The 14408-nt window shown below is 50.3% G+C and overlaps 2 non-coding genes across 2 annotated transcripts; both read left to right on the forward strand.

Annotated features, from left to right (window-relative positions):
- The first annotated feature begins 1960 nt into the window (after positions 1 to 1960).
- Positions 1961 to 2042, forward strand: TRNAF-AAA. Its single transcript has one exon. It is a non-coding gene; the product is annotated as a tRNA-Phe (tRNA).
- A 3792-nt stretch (positions 2043 to 5834) lies between these two features.
- On the forward strand, positions 5835 to 5907 carry TRNAV-AAC. Its single transcript has one exon. It is a non-coding gene; the product is annotated as a tRNA-Val (tRNA).
- Positions 5908 to 14408: the final 8501 nt, after the last annotated feature.

Below are 14408 nucleotides of genomic sequence, written 5' to 3' on the forward strand. Positions count from 1 at the left end.
CCTCTGCTCAGTGTGTGGCCAGTCTCCCTGTGTCTCTGCTGTTCGTGCTGGGGAGCCCGGCCGGCCTTAGGGGTGGGGCCCCCGGCAGCCGCCCAGGGCTCCAGGGGGTCAAAGGGCACCGTGTGGCCGTGCAAAGGTGCTCACTGCTCTCCCCTGCCCCAATGCTCCTCCGTGGCCCCACAGAGGCTGGGGGGAGCAAGGAGCAGCACTATGTGCCCCCTGCGTCCTGGTCACTGTCCCCACCTGGGCTGGGCTGTGAGGGGAGCATCAGAAGCTGCTGCTCTCTGCCCTCCCCTGACGCAGCCCGGCTGAGGAAAGTGACCTGGATGCAGGGAGCTCGGATGATGTCCCTTCTCGCCCCCCTGCCCCTGCTAGGCAAGGCTGGTGTGTGGTGTCTCCATGGCTGCACTTTCAGTCATGCAGGTTTCTCAATCCCATTGTTCCAGGGGCATCCTACTAGATTGCCAGCTGCTTTTCAACTGCAGTGTGGAGACTGTGTGTGTGTGGGGGGGGAGAGACAGTGTGTGTGTTGGGGAAGAGTGAGTGTGTTGAGCTAGGTAGGAGCCGATCATTATTATCCCTACTTGAAAGAGGGAGAAGCTACGTGTGAGAAAGGAGAATTGACTTGTCTGAGGTCACACAGACAGTCAGTGGCAGAGTTGGGAATAGGACCCAAGAGCCCTGATTTTCAAACTAACCATCGGATCTTGAATTTCATACATTGAATGACCTGAATAAAGTGCTCTCACATGAGCTACAGACCAACAACAGTGCACAGCAATTATTCAGCAAGTATTTGAGAACTGGAATGTTAGAGAGAATCATGAACTGCTCAAAGACCATTAATGCAGAGAAGCAGCAAAATTCATCAAACATAGAACTGGTTCTGACTTATTTCTTTGGTCTTAAAAGAGACCAACAAGGACCTGAGTCTCCTCCCTGTCAATAACCCCCTGCTCAGCCAATCAGGGTAGAGACTGAGGACGCGAGGCTGAGGGTTCTCACCAGAGAGCCCAAAGGACGGCCCAGGTCACTGGTGGGATCACTGCCCGAGCACTATTTCAGCCCCACATTTTTGTGTGGACCTCCCACAGTGGGAGCTGCAGAGCACTCCCCCGCAACACACACACACACACACCCACACACACCTCCTGGTGTTGGGAGGGGAACAGGAGAAAGGACAAAAGAAGCAAGGGATAAAGAGAAAGGAGGGAGGGATGGAGGAAAAGGTAAAACAAAAAGGACAAACCCCAATGTCCCCAGTGATTCTAAGGGACCACCCCCACCTCTCTGCCCCTCCCCTGAGACCAGCCCTGCCACCACCCCCACCTCTCTGCCCCTCCCCTGAGACCCACCCTGCCCACCGCCTGCACCTCTCTGCCTCCTCCCCTAAGACCAACCCTGCCCACCGCCCCCACCTCTCTGCCTCTCCCGAGACCCACCCTGCCCAGCGCTCACACCTCTACCCCTCCCCTGACCTGCCCTGTCCACTGCCCCCACCTCTTTGCCCCTCCCCTGAGACCCACTTGTCCACCTCTTTCCTCGGTCGTCTGTTGTTATTCCTTGAAACATCAAGGATGGAATTAAAAGCTGAGTTTACTCCAGGGTGAGGAAAGAAAGGAGCCACCAACCCCCTGACAAATCTCAGTGCCCCAGAGAAAACCTGCCCCCTGCTATTGCAATCACTGATGTGCTGGGGATATGGCAGGAAAGGGCCTGTCTGAATGATCAAGGCAGGAAACGGACAACAATCTACAGCAACGTCATTGACCACAAACATACTCTCCTCATGCTCCAGCCAGAAGGGAAATGAGCAGGAATTCTTGCAGTTCAGCCATGGACACACTTATACAATGGCACAGCAGTGTGTGTGCTGAGGCAGCTGGTCTGAGGAAACAACTGGAATTGATCACTCAGTGAGAACAGAACTAGAGTGCAGTAAGAGACACATCTCAACCATGTAGTTGTGGCTGAGTGGTTAAGGCGGTGGACTAAAAATCCATTGGGGTCTCCCTGTGCAGGTTTGAATCCTGCTAACTATGGAGAAAGTTGTGGTTCTTTAGTTTCAAAGGAGCTGGGTCTTGTCTCACTCTCAAGCTGTGTCCACACTATTGGGTAATGCAGCTTTAAAGTGTTTTAATTAAACAGCTGTTGCATGTCCACACTATGCCCCTTGTGTCACCAGAGCACATCCACGCTAGAATCTTGGATGGCCACAGAGAGCAGTGCACTGTGGGTAGCTGTGCAACTGGCTGCAGGGTGCTTTGGAAAGGGTTTGCAATGCCTCATGGGCTGGTACAGCATCACATGATGCAGGTTTCTCTATCCCACCGTTCCATGGGCATCTTACTAGATTGCCAGCTGCTTTTCAACTGCAGTGTGCGTGGCGGGGTAGAGACTGTGTGTGTGTGGGGAGAGGGAGTGTGTCGCACACTGTCTCTATGTTCAGACAGCTGCTGCAAGCAACCAGTCCTGAGGCAGGGGGAGGGGGCAGCCCCAACATCAGCCCCCGCTTCCCTCACTGGCTCAGCTCAGCACAGCAGCCTCTGTCACACGCACACACACACTGCTGCTGCTGAGCTCTGTGTCAGGGGTGCTGGAACAGGGGGTTTAGAGGGCCGTGGCCCCACCACTCTTAACTGGTTGTTAGGACAAATGATGGAGGGGGAAAGGGGGAGTCTGGGGGGGGGGGAGAGGCATTCTGTGGGTGTGGCCTCGGGGGGAGAGGTGGTGTGAGTGTGGGTCCCTGGGGAAGGGTTTTCATGGGAGTGCCACAGTTCAGACAATAGTGACCCCCCCACTGTAAGGAAGCTCCCGCCGCCCCTGCTCTGTGTTCGTAGCGCGGGAGAGAGCAGCGTTCCAGGGCAGTGATTTGCTCCCCGGGGCTCCACCAGGGGGGCTTGGGAGGCTGCAGGGAGCCCTGGGCCCTTTAAATCACCAGCCTGGGGAAGCCGGGCCGGGCTGGCACAGCGTACCCGCTCTTGCCAGTACCCCATACCGGAATGTACCAGCTTACGTTCACCTCCGGAAGCTCCTCACGTGGATCAATAACTGGTTAAAAGCTAGGAAACAAAGGGTAGGAATAAATGGACAGTTTTCAGGATGCAAACAGGTAACTCGTGGTGTCTGTACTGGGACTAGTTGACATCTTCATAAACGATCTGCTGAACAGCGAGGTGACAAAATGTGCGGATGATCCAAACGTACAGAGGATAGTTAAGTCCAAAGCAGACTGGGAGGAGCTAAAAAGAGATTTCACAAAACTAGGTGAAAGGGCAACAAAACGGCAGATGAAATTCAATGTGTATCAATGCAAAGTGATGCACATTGGCAAACATGATCCCAACTCTACATATAAAACGATGGGATGTAAAATAGCTGTTCCAACTCAAGTGAGAGATCTTGGAGTCACTGTGGATAGTTCTCTGCAAACATCCACTCAATGGGCAGTGGCAGGCAAAAAGCGAACAGAATGTTGGGAATCATTAAGAAAGGGATAGAGAATAAGAGAGAAAATCTTATTGCCACTGTATAAATCCATGGTACGCCCATATCTTGAATACTGCATGCAGATATGGTCGCTCCATCTTAAAAAAGATGTATTGGAATTGGAAAAGGTTCAGAAACGGGTATGGAGTGTCTGCCATATGAGGAGAGAATAATAAGACTGGGACTTTTCAGCTTGGAGAAAAGCTGACTAAGGGGAAATATGCTAGAGGTCTATAAAATCATGACTGGTGTGGGGAAAGTAAATGAGGAGTGTTACTTATTCCTTCTCATAACACAAGAACTAGGGGTCACCAAATGAAATGAATAGGCAGCCCGTTTAAACCAAACACAAGGAAGTATTTTTTCACACAACGCACAGTCAACCTGCGGAACTCCTTGCCAGAGGAGGTTGTGAAGGCCAAGACTATAACAGGGTTCAAAAAAAGAGCTAAATCAATTCATGGAGGACATACTCTGAGCCAGGATGGGCAGGGATGGTGTCCCTAGTCTCTGTTTGCCAGGAGCTGGGAATAGGCGACAGGGGATGGGTCACTTGGTGATTCCCTGTTCTGTTCATTCCCTCTGGGGCACCGGGCTTTGGCCGCTATGGGAAGACAGGATACTGGGCTAGATGGACCCAGTCTGACCCAGTCTGGCCGTTCGTACGTCCTTATGTCCTTATGCTCCTTTCATAAGATGCCTGGGATTCTGCCTCACACTGTGTCCCTGAGGTCTCAGCCAAAATGCCCCAGACAGGCAAACACTCTGGGCTCCTGAACCCTCTGCCCCCCACCTAGTGCCTATGGCTCATCCCTGACCCTTGCTGCTGCTCCTTGCTATAGACTGTGAAAGGAGCGGAGGCAGCACAGGAGCCTTCTGGGGACGCAGATCTGAGGCTTTGGGAGAGAGACATTGTCTGAGACATCAGAGCGCTGCAAACCCTGCAGCCACCCCCTCAATCCGGGGCCTGTTCCAGCCCTGAGTCTGGGCTACCGCGATCCCTCCCCCAGAGCAGGACGCCCACAGATTACAGCCTGGAAATAGGCGTGTGACACTAACTCCTGTTCTCCCTGACAGGGCCTCCCCTAAACCAAGTGTCTCTCCCAGGCAAGAAGTGTCCTCGGTTCCCCCCACCCCATATGTTAAAATTTTGAATATCTTATTTTTCATTGCATTTGTAGCTCAGCTCATGATTTTGATGCACAATTTCGATGCATGATTTTCTCTGTCATATAAGATGATAAATTTGCAGGCTAGGTTCTGTAAACCTGTATTTATTCATGCCATATATAAGCAAATAGAACAAATGCATTTTCTTTAAGCATATAGAAACTTTTTAATTTTGACAGTAACTGAAATGTACTAACATCTAGCAATGGAACTGTCACCAGCACAGTGTTACAGTCAGAGACAGACAGCGTTAGGATGTTAACCCCAGGCCCTTTGTTCAAAGGTCGCTTCTCTCGCCTTTCCCCCATGAACTGAAGCGCAGCATTAAAGAGATCCAAAGATTGGCCAATGGCATTTCCAAGTGCTAAAATAGCAAGCGATGTCGGTCTCTCATTGGCCATCAGCGATTGAAGATGTGGTTTAATGAGCTGGAGCTTCAAGGCGAGGGTGGCTCTGTCCACTGCCTTCCGTTGCGCTGCTGGGCCCCAAGTCCCTGGTGGCCAATATGTGACGCTGGGAGAAGAGAGGGGGGTGGCAAGTGGCGGCAGGACTTTTGCCACCAGGGTCTAGCTGCCCAACTTCCTCCTCGTACTGCTGGCCCCCCGTCGCCTTCAGGAAACCCAGGAACTAAGGCAGGAATAGGGTGAGGAAGCAAGTAAAGCCGAGCAAGGAAGGCAAAAGTGAATCTTGTCTTCATGGGCCGCTCGCAATGACGTCCTTTTTCTGTGCCACAGCTGACAACAACATCCCAGACAGAAAAGCAGGAGGCCAAAAAGAAACCGAGCAGCTGCTGAAGTAGTTCAGTTGGGAGCGTGCTAGATTAACAGGCTCTTCTATCCCCCTTTGTGCACACGTGGGATGTTTTCTGAAAGTGCAGCAGTTCCTTTAACTGCCACGAGTCCCTCATTTCAGGCTATGCAGCAGGAAAAGGCAGCATGGGCTTCTGCACCGAGTTGGCCCACCTGACCTTTCATTCTTCTCTTGCTCTTTGTCAGCAAGGGGAAGAAAAAGAAGCTCTCCCTCAAGCTGGAGTGACAAGGGTGACGTAAGGATGACTTCCTGAGCGCCCGCTCCAGTCCTCTGCTCTGCCAGCTGACCTATTGAAGGGCTGCCACCACTTTCTCCAGGTTTGTCCATCGGTCTGTGTCAGGGTGAGCAACAGCCAAGCAGATGGAGTTTCTGTAGTGTAGTGGTTATCGCATTTGCCTAACACGCAAAAGGTCCCTGGTTCAAAACCAGGCAGAAACATGCTCGCTTCCTTTTCCCAGATCCCCTTGCTGTTCAGGAAGACGCTCCTCCTTCTCCTATTGGCCTGTCCGTGGGATAACTCCAACCCCTGCATGACAGAGGGTGCTGACAGCAGTGGAGAAAGCACCTTGGCGTCAGGCTGGAGAACCTAGAGGAGTGCGGCGTGTCACCTTTTGGAGGCTTGTGGCTTGGCCTCCTCTGCTGTTGGAGGTTGGCCGGTGGAGGCCGGCTCTTCCTGCTGGCCTCCTCTGCGTGACTTGCCAAAGGAGGAAGTGAGGCAGGAATGGGGCAAAAGAGGAAAGTCGAGCTGAGGAAGGCAGGGCAGAAAGTAAGCACCTCAGTGCGGCTAAATGGGGTTAGTAGAGCATCACCATTCGTTCTGCAAAGCCGGGGGAGGTGATCTTGGCTGCTGGGAGGCAGAATCCTGTGCCTGCCTCTTGGCTTCCCAGGGGTGGCTCCTTGCAGCCCAGGAGAAGCAGGATTCTGGGGGGAAGGAAAAGCAGCAATGGCGAGGCGGATTGGGCTCCTTTCTGGCCGAGATGGTGGGTCTGGGAGTTGCCTGTAAGCCATAAGTGGACTTGGTGCAGTGAAAACCGCTGCTCCATTCTGGCTGACCTGGGGGCGCCATTGATGACATGGGAGAGGGGGCAGGGCACTGGCTGTGAGCAAATGGGATCCAGGAAGCCCCAGCCTGCCCCTGCAGGGGCCGAGTCATCGTCTTCTCTCCTGCCATGGGGAGCCCGGCCTTAAGCCTGCCCAGCATGCACTGCAGCTCGAACATTAAGCCTTCCTGTGGCATAACCGAACTACGGCCTAGTGTAATAAGGTGTAAAGTTTAGATTGTGAATTTATCTTTAATTTCCTCGGTAACTTTGCTCTTTTATGCCTACCACTTATAATCCTTAAAACTCCATCTTTCTGTAGTTAATAAATCTGTTTTATGCTGTACTTAAACTGGTGTATTTTGCTTGAAGTTCGTGGGAAATCGCAGCTCCATTACAAGGCTGGTTCATGTACTATTCACAGTGAGGGACAGGTGGAGTGGGTAATAAACTCACACTGATCAGGCTTCTGATTAAGACAAGATGGTATGATCCAGGGGCGCAAGGCTGCAGAGCTGGGGGGAATTGGCGGGAGGCTCTCTATCTATCATTAGTGTTATGAGTGGCTGGGAGAAGCATTCATGTAACTCAGTTGGATGTGTCCCTACCTGTGGATGTCTGTGTAAGTGCAATATCTGCCAGAGATTCTCAGTTCCTCACAGCATCACAGTGTGAGAGGGAGCCCAGGCAGTGGGACACAGGCTCAGGGGTCCCACTGTTCAGGTTGCATCCCATAGATCCCATCACAGACTTTCAACAACCACAGCAGATGTTCACTGAAACAGTGAGAGAGATGGCAAAATAGTGATCTCCAGTGCCTGCAGACATCAAACGATGAGGAATTCTGTGCACAGAGAGGACTCTGCTAGTGGAAAATGCCTGTGGAAAAGACCCTTCTGTCCCCAGCTGTGGTCGTACAGTGCTTAGTGCTCTGCGTTGTGGCCTCAAGAGCCATGGATGCAAGTTGAGTTACGGTGACCTTTTCCTTGTCTCCACGTTTCTTAGGTGCCTCCTTCCAACACTTGTCAGAAAAAACAACCGGTTTCTTTTGGAAGCATTTGCATTGCAAGGCAGACGCAGTCCTCTCTGTTTCCTCAAAAATTGACCAAAAGGTGGGAGGAGTGGACACATTTGGCAAGGCACCACTGGGTGCTGCATCTCTAACCTCCACTTTACCTGGCAGGTGCCTCTGGGACTTTTCTCCCAGCTGCTCCATTTTTCATCAGTGACAATCAAAAGGAAGATGACATGACATCTGTGTGCAGACATCCCCAGCGAATCACAAGGACGTGTGGCGCAGGCTCTCGTGTTGCAGCAATTGCAGTTGAAGCAACCACCATGCTAATGCCAGTCACAGCAGCCTTTTCATCAACTCCAGGCTTGTGATTTGATTCTTCCCAATGTTTCTCTCCAAAGAAACCTTTTCCTTAGCAAGCAATTACTTGGATAACAAGGGAGGTCTCTTCTGTTTCCCGGAAAGACACAGGAAAATGTGAGCAGAGGAGACAAAGCTATACACCAAGGCACCACTAGGAGTTGAACCTAGGATCTCCTCTTTGCTAGACAGGTACTTTAGCCAGCTAAATCATAGTGCCTGCCTCAAGAAAATACTTGCAACTGTTCCATTTGATGGTCCAGGACAACACCTGCAAATTCCAAACTACAGCCGTTCCCCATTTCCCTCAAGACTTGCAAGGAAGAACTGTCAGGCCAAGCCAGGATCTCCTGGTTACTAGGAAGACACTTCAGCCAGCTCTTCCCAAAGATCACTATCCAGAGACCTTTAAACAGCCACTGCAGATGTTCACCGACAAAGAGATGCCAAAATGGAGTTCTCCACTGCCTGCAGCCATCACACTACCAGGAGTTCTGTGCACAGAGACGCCCCTGCTGGTGGCAAAAGGCTTTGGTAGAGACTCTTCTGACACCAGCCGTTCTCATAGACTGTTTAGCACTTTGTGTTGTGGCTTCAGCATCCAGAGACGCCAGTTCAGTTGGGGGACATTTTTCCTGTCTCCACATTTGTCTAATGGCTCCTTTCAACACTTGTCACCAAAAAGACCTGTTTCTTTTGCAAGCGATGTACAGCTAGGCAAAGGCAGTCTTCTCCATTTCCTCAAAAATCACCAAGCTGTGGGGAGAGGAGACACATTCAGCCAAGCTGGATGCTGAATCTCCTCTTTCTTCAGCAGGTGTCTGTGAAGGACACAAATCTCCACTGTGTAGAGGAAAATAATAGGAGTTTATTACACACAGTGATGGCGGAGTGGGCTTATTAGGCTCAGAGACACTATTAATTAATTAATTACAATAGAATATATAGATTTTCCATGGGTGGGGGAAAGTGACGGCGTAGGCAGTTCCAAACCCTGGGATAGGTTTTGCAGCAAGACAAGATAGCACAGTAGCCAATGGTTAACAGGTTACATAATGTCTCCACCCATGGTCTCAAGTTAGCAAGTTAACATTTCATTAATACTTTGATAATATGTTATTAGTATAAAATATATATGTTGAATTCTGATTTGAGGTCCATAGGAATGGAGCAACTCCATTGATTGTCCAACAGTAACATTCCTAGGGGTTAAAGCAAAGAAACAGTGAAAGAAAATGGCAATAAAGATTGTTTTTGTGTGTGTAACGACAGGCATTGGTCCCTGGGAAGGGAGGTGGAAGGATGCCATATCTTATACTGACGTGTCAACTTTTCATAAACTCAAGGTTGGCTCTGTGGGAAAAACGTCTCCCTACAGAAGAGACTAACACAATAGGAAAAGGGATTCTTTGCTCAATCTTCAACTCTGAATAAGACACAATTATTTAGTTCTTAGCTCCAACACCTGGCAATTTTCTGGCCAGGCCTATCTTAGCAAGCAAGGTGTTCTGTTTACCCAGCTTTCTCTTAGCTGATCACTATTTGCTAGGCCTCTGGTCCCTTGACCATACTCTGGACTTCGGGTCTGGAAAAGAACTGGCACAATCCATAGACCAGGTTGTTATATAAAATGCACATGGATTTTAACCTTTCACATCCAGTAATGGCAAAGTTCTTGGTTCAGGCTTGTAGCAGTGATGGAATAAACTGCAGGTTCAAATCAAGTCTCTGGAGTACATCCCCCACTGGGATGGGTCATTCAGTCCTTTGTACAGAGCTTCAGTTTGTAGCAAAGTCCCTCCAGAGGTATGAAGCAGGATTGAAGACAAGATGGAAACGAGGCTAGCGTCGATTTCTGGAGCGTTGCACTGTGGGTAGCTATCCCGTAGCTATCCCATAGTTCCCGCAGCCTCCCCCGCCCCTTGGCATTTCCGGGTTTAGATCCCAGTGCCTGATGGGGCAAAAATCATTGTCGCGGGTGGTTCTGGGTACAGCCTCACCCCTCCCTCCCTGAAAGCAGCAGACAACCGTTTCGCGCCTTTTTTGCTTGGTGAACTGTGTAGACGCCATAGCACAGCAAGCATGGACCCTGCTCAGCTCAATACCGCAATCGTGGATGTTTTAAACACCTCGCGCACTCTCGTGCAGTCTATGCTGAACCAGGACCTTCAAACCGAGGCTAGGAGGAGGCGGATACGGCAGCGCGGCGATGACAGTGATGAGGACGTAGACACAGAATTCTCTCAAACCGCGGGCCCCGGCGCTTTGGAGATCCTGATGGTAATGGGGCAGATTCTATCCATTGAATGCCGATTTTGGGCCCGGGAAACAAGCACTGACTGGTGGGACCGCATTGTGTTGCAGGTGTGGGACGATTCCCAGTGGCTGCGAAACTTTCGCATGCATAAGGGCACTTTCATGGAACTTTGTGACTTGCTTGCCCCTGCCCTGAAACGCCATAATACCAAGATGAGAACAGCCCTCGCAGTGGAGAAGCGAGTGGCGATAGCCCTGTGGAAGCTTGCAATGCCAGACAGCTACCGGTCAGTCGGGAATCAATTTGGAGTTGGAAAATCTACTGTGAGGGCTGCTGTGATGCAAGTAGCCAAAGCAATCACTAAGCTGCTGCTACGAAAGGTTGTGACTCTGGGAAATGTGCAGGCCATAGTGGATGGCTTTGCTGCACTGGGATTCCCTAACTGTGGGGGGGCGATAGATGGAACCCATATCCCTATCTTGGCACCGGAGCACCAGGGCACTCAGTACATAAACCGGAAGGGGTACTTTTCAACGGTGCTGCAAGCACTGGTGGATCACAAGGGACGTTTCACAAACATCCACGTGGGATGGCCAGGGAGGGTTCATGACGCTCGCGTATTCAGAAGCACTACTCTGTTTAAAAGGCTGCAGCAAGGGAATTACTTTCCAGACCAGAAAATAACAGTTGGGGATGTTGAAATGCCTGTCGTTATCCTGGGGGACCCAGCCTACCCCTTGATGCCATGGCTCATGAAGTCATACACAGGCAGCCTGGACAGTGGTCAGGATCTGTTCAATTACAGGCTGAGCAAGTTCAGAATGGTGGTGGAATGTGCATTTGGCCGTTTAAAGGTGCGCTGGCGGACATTACTGACTCGCTCAGACCTCAGCCAAACCAATGTCCCCTATGTTATTGCTGCTTGCTGTATTCTCCACAATCTCTGTGAGAGTAAGGGGGAGACCTTTATGGTGGGGTGGGAGGCTGAGGCAAATCACCTGGCCGCTGATTACGCGCAGCCAGACACCAGGGAGATTAGAAGAGCACACCAGGAAGCAGTGCGCATCAGAGAAGCTTTGAAAACGAGCTTGGTGAACTGTGAACCTTGGTGAACCTTGATTGACTTATTCCCTGTAAGCAACTCACCCTCCCCCTTCGAGTACAGCTTACTTATGCAAATAAAGACACTCTCATTTAAAAATCATGAATTCTTTATTAATTCATTATAAAAAGAGGGAGAGAAGTAAGGGTGTGGTTTGGGAGGAGGATAGGAAGGATGGAGAAGGCCATTAAAAAAAATTCACATTAACGACAGCCTTCTGGTTGGGCTGTCCACGGAGGTGGAGTGGGCGGGTGCACGGAGCCTCCCCCCACACGTTCTTACACGTCTGGGTGAGGAGGATATGGAACATGGTAAGGGTTGAGGGTGGTTATACAGGGGCTGCAGCGGCACTATGTGATACTGCTGCCGTTCCTGAAGCTCCACCAGACGCCGGAGCATGTCAGTTTGATCACGCAGCAGCCCCAGAGTTGCATCCCGCCACTGCTGATCTTCCTGCCGCCACCTCTGATTTTCACGGTCTGATTTTCCTGCCGGTCTTCCTGCCGCCACCTCTCATCTCGGGTGTCTCTCCTGTCCTCACGTTCACTGGCATCTTTCCTGTAATTTGATACCACGTCCTTCCACTCATTCAGATGAGCTCTTTCATTGCGTGTAACTTCCATAATATCCGAGAACATTTCATCTCTCGTCTTCTTTTTCCTCTGCCTTATCTGTGCTAGCCTTTGGGATGGAGGAGGGATGCTTGAAAAATTTGCAGCTGCATGAGGGAGAGAAATATTTAAAAAGATACATTTTACAGAACAATGGTTATACTCTTTCACAGTGAACAGCACTATTCACCTTACATAGCACATGTGATTTCCCTACAAGGTCGCATTTTTCATCTTAATAGTGAGTGCCTGCAGCTCTGGAGTTACAGATCTCACAGACACAGGTCCAGGCATCAGAATTCAGCTTGCATGCAGCCATGGTAAGCCACAGTCTTTCGGCTTCTGTAGTGATTTGCCCCTCCCACCCAACGCATGGCTAATACCACGCTAGCTCCCTGCTAATCAACAAACTTCCCACCCCCCCACCCACTGCGTGTCTGGTAGCTTGGGGAAGATCGCCGGTGACCAAACACAACAGAAAAGATCATCGGCATTTCACTCCTCCCCTCCCCCCGCTTCGCTACGTGCAGGAAAGTTTTTTTTTTAAGCTGCTGCAGTCCACGAACCCAGTAGAAAAATGGCCACCCCCCTTACTTAAATTCCTGATTTTTAACCAGGTTATCCTGAACGATATCACTTTGCTGAGGATAACAGAACAAGATAAAGAGCGGATGCTTCTTGAATGCCAGCAGTCACCGGGACCATACGCTGCTATGCTTTGCCACGCAATGATACCTGATTACTTGCTACATGCATGGCGTGGTAAAGTGTCCTACCATGGTGGGCGGAACAAGGCTGCCTTGCCCAGAAACCTTCTGCAAAGGCTTCTGGAGTACCTCCAGGAGCGCTTCATCGAGATGTCCCTGGAGGATTTCCTCTCAATCCCCGGACACGTTAACAAACTTTTCTAAGTAACTATACTGTCTGCGAATGCATCCCAAGTCCTCAGGGCAAATCAATCATTAAAAAACGCTTGCTTAAAAAACAATGTTTGCTATTTGCAAAGGTACACTCACCAGAGGTCCCTTCCATGGCGTCATTGTCTGGGATAGTGGCTTGTGAGGGCTGGGAGGACGGTAATTCCGTCAGGGTGATAAAAAGCTCCTGGCTGTTGGGGCTCATGGACTGCTGTGTGCTCTCTGCTAGGTCTTCCTCCTCTTCTTCATCTTCATCTTCCCCGTCTGCATAATCCTCAGCCATGGCAGAGATTACAACCCCCATCTCGGAATCCACGATCAGGGGTGGGGTACTTGTGGCGCAGCCCCCTAAAATTGCATGCAGCTCAGCATAGAAGCGGCATGTTTTTCGACCTGCCCCGGACCTTCCGTTTGCTTCTTTGGTTTTCTGGTAGGCTTGTCTGAGCTCCTTAACTTTCACTCTGCACTGCACTGAGTCCCTGCTGTGGCCTTTATCCGTCATAGCCTTAGAAATTCTTTCAAATACTTTTTCATTTCGTCTTTTGGAACGCAGTTCTGTTAGCACTGAATCCTCTCCCCAGATAGCGATCAGATCCAGTACCTCCCGTGCAGTCCATGCTGGGGCTCTTTTACGATTCTCAGGAGACTGCATTGTTAACTGTGCTGATGAGCTGTGCGTGGTCACCTGTGATGCTGAGATCTCCACGCTGGGGAAGCAGGAAATGAATTTCAAAACTTCGCGGGGCTTTTCCTGTCTACCTGGCCAGTGCATCCGAGTTCAGAATGCTGTCCAGAGCGGTCACTGGTGCACTGTGGGATAGCTCCCGGAGGCCAATACCGTCGATCAGCGTCCACACTAACCCTAATCCGATATGGTAAAACCGATACTAGCGTTACTCCTCTCGTTAGGGAGGAGTACAGAAACCGGTTTAAAGAGCCATTAAAATCGATATAAGGTGCCTCCTAGTGTGGACGGTTGTGGCGTTAAATCGGTTTTACGCTCCTAAAACCGATTTAAACGCCTAGTGTAGACCAGGCTTGAGTTACAAGGCGTATCTGCCTTCTCTCAATGGGTCAGTTGTATAGCTGATGGTCCTTAATGGGCCATCAAGCAGGCTAGGCAGGACTGACACCAGCTTGTCTGGCTGGGGTGTTTCCCGGAAGGAGAGCGCAAATTTGAAATAGGGACAGCATAGATCCAATATTCATAACTTTAACTACGAAGATGATACACATCTAGAGATACCATCATTATAATAATTCAGTCAGAACCTCTCCATGGACCTCTTACACAACAACCTTTCTACAGTATTGGCTGCAAATATAGAACAGCGGTTGCAATGGTGATCTATACAGTTACAGATTATGTCAGTAACATCACAGGAGGTGACACGGCATCAGTGAGACTGATACTGGAATACTGCCTCCAGTTTTGGTGTCCTCGTTTGAAAAAGATGTTGTGAAATTGGAGCTGGGGCAGCAAAGAGCCACCAAATGTCCTGAGGGCTGAAGAAAAATGCCTTCTAGTGAGCTATTGAAAGAGCTCAACCTGATTAGCTTATCAGAGAAGATTGAAAGGTGACTTCATTGAAGCGTTGAAGTGCCTTAATGGAGAGAAAATATTGGCTATTAAGGGG

This window comes from Mauremys mutica, unplaced genomic scaffold, assembly GCF_020497125.1.
Source record: "Mauremys mutica isolate MM-2020 ecotype Southern unplaced genomic scaffold, ASM2049712v1 000866F_np12_obj, whole genome shotgun sequence".
Classification (NCBI taxonomy): domain Eukaryota; kingdom Metazoa; phylum Chordata; order Testudines; family Geoemydidae; genus Mauremys; species Mauremys mutica.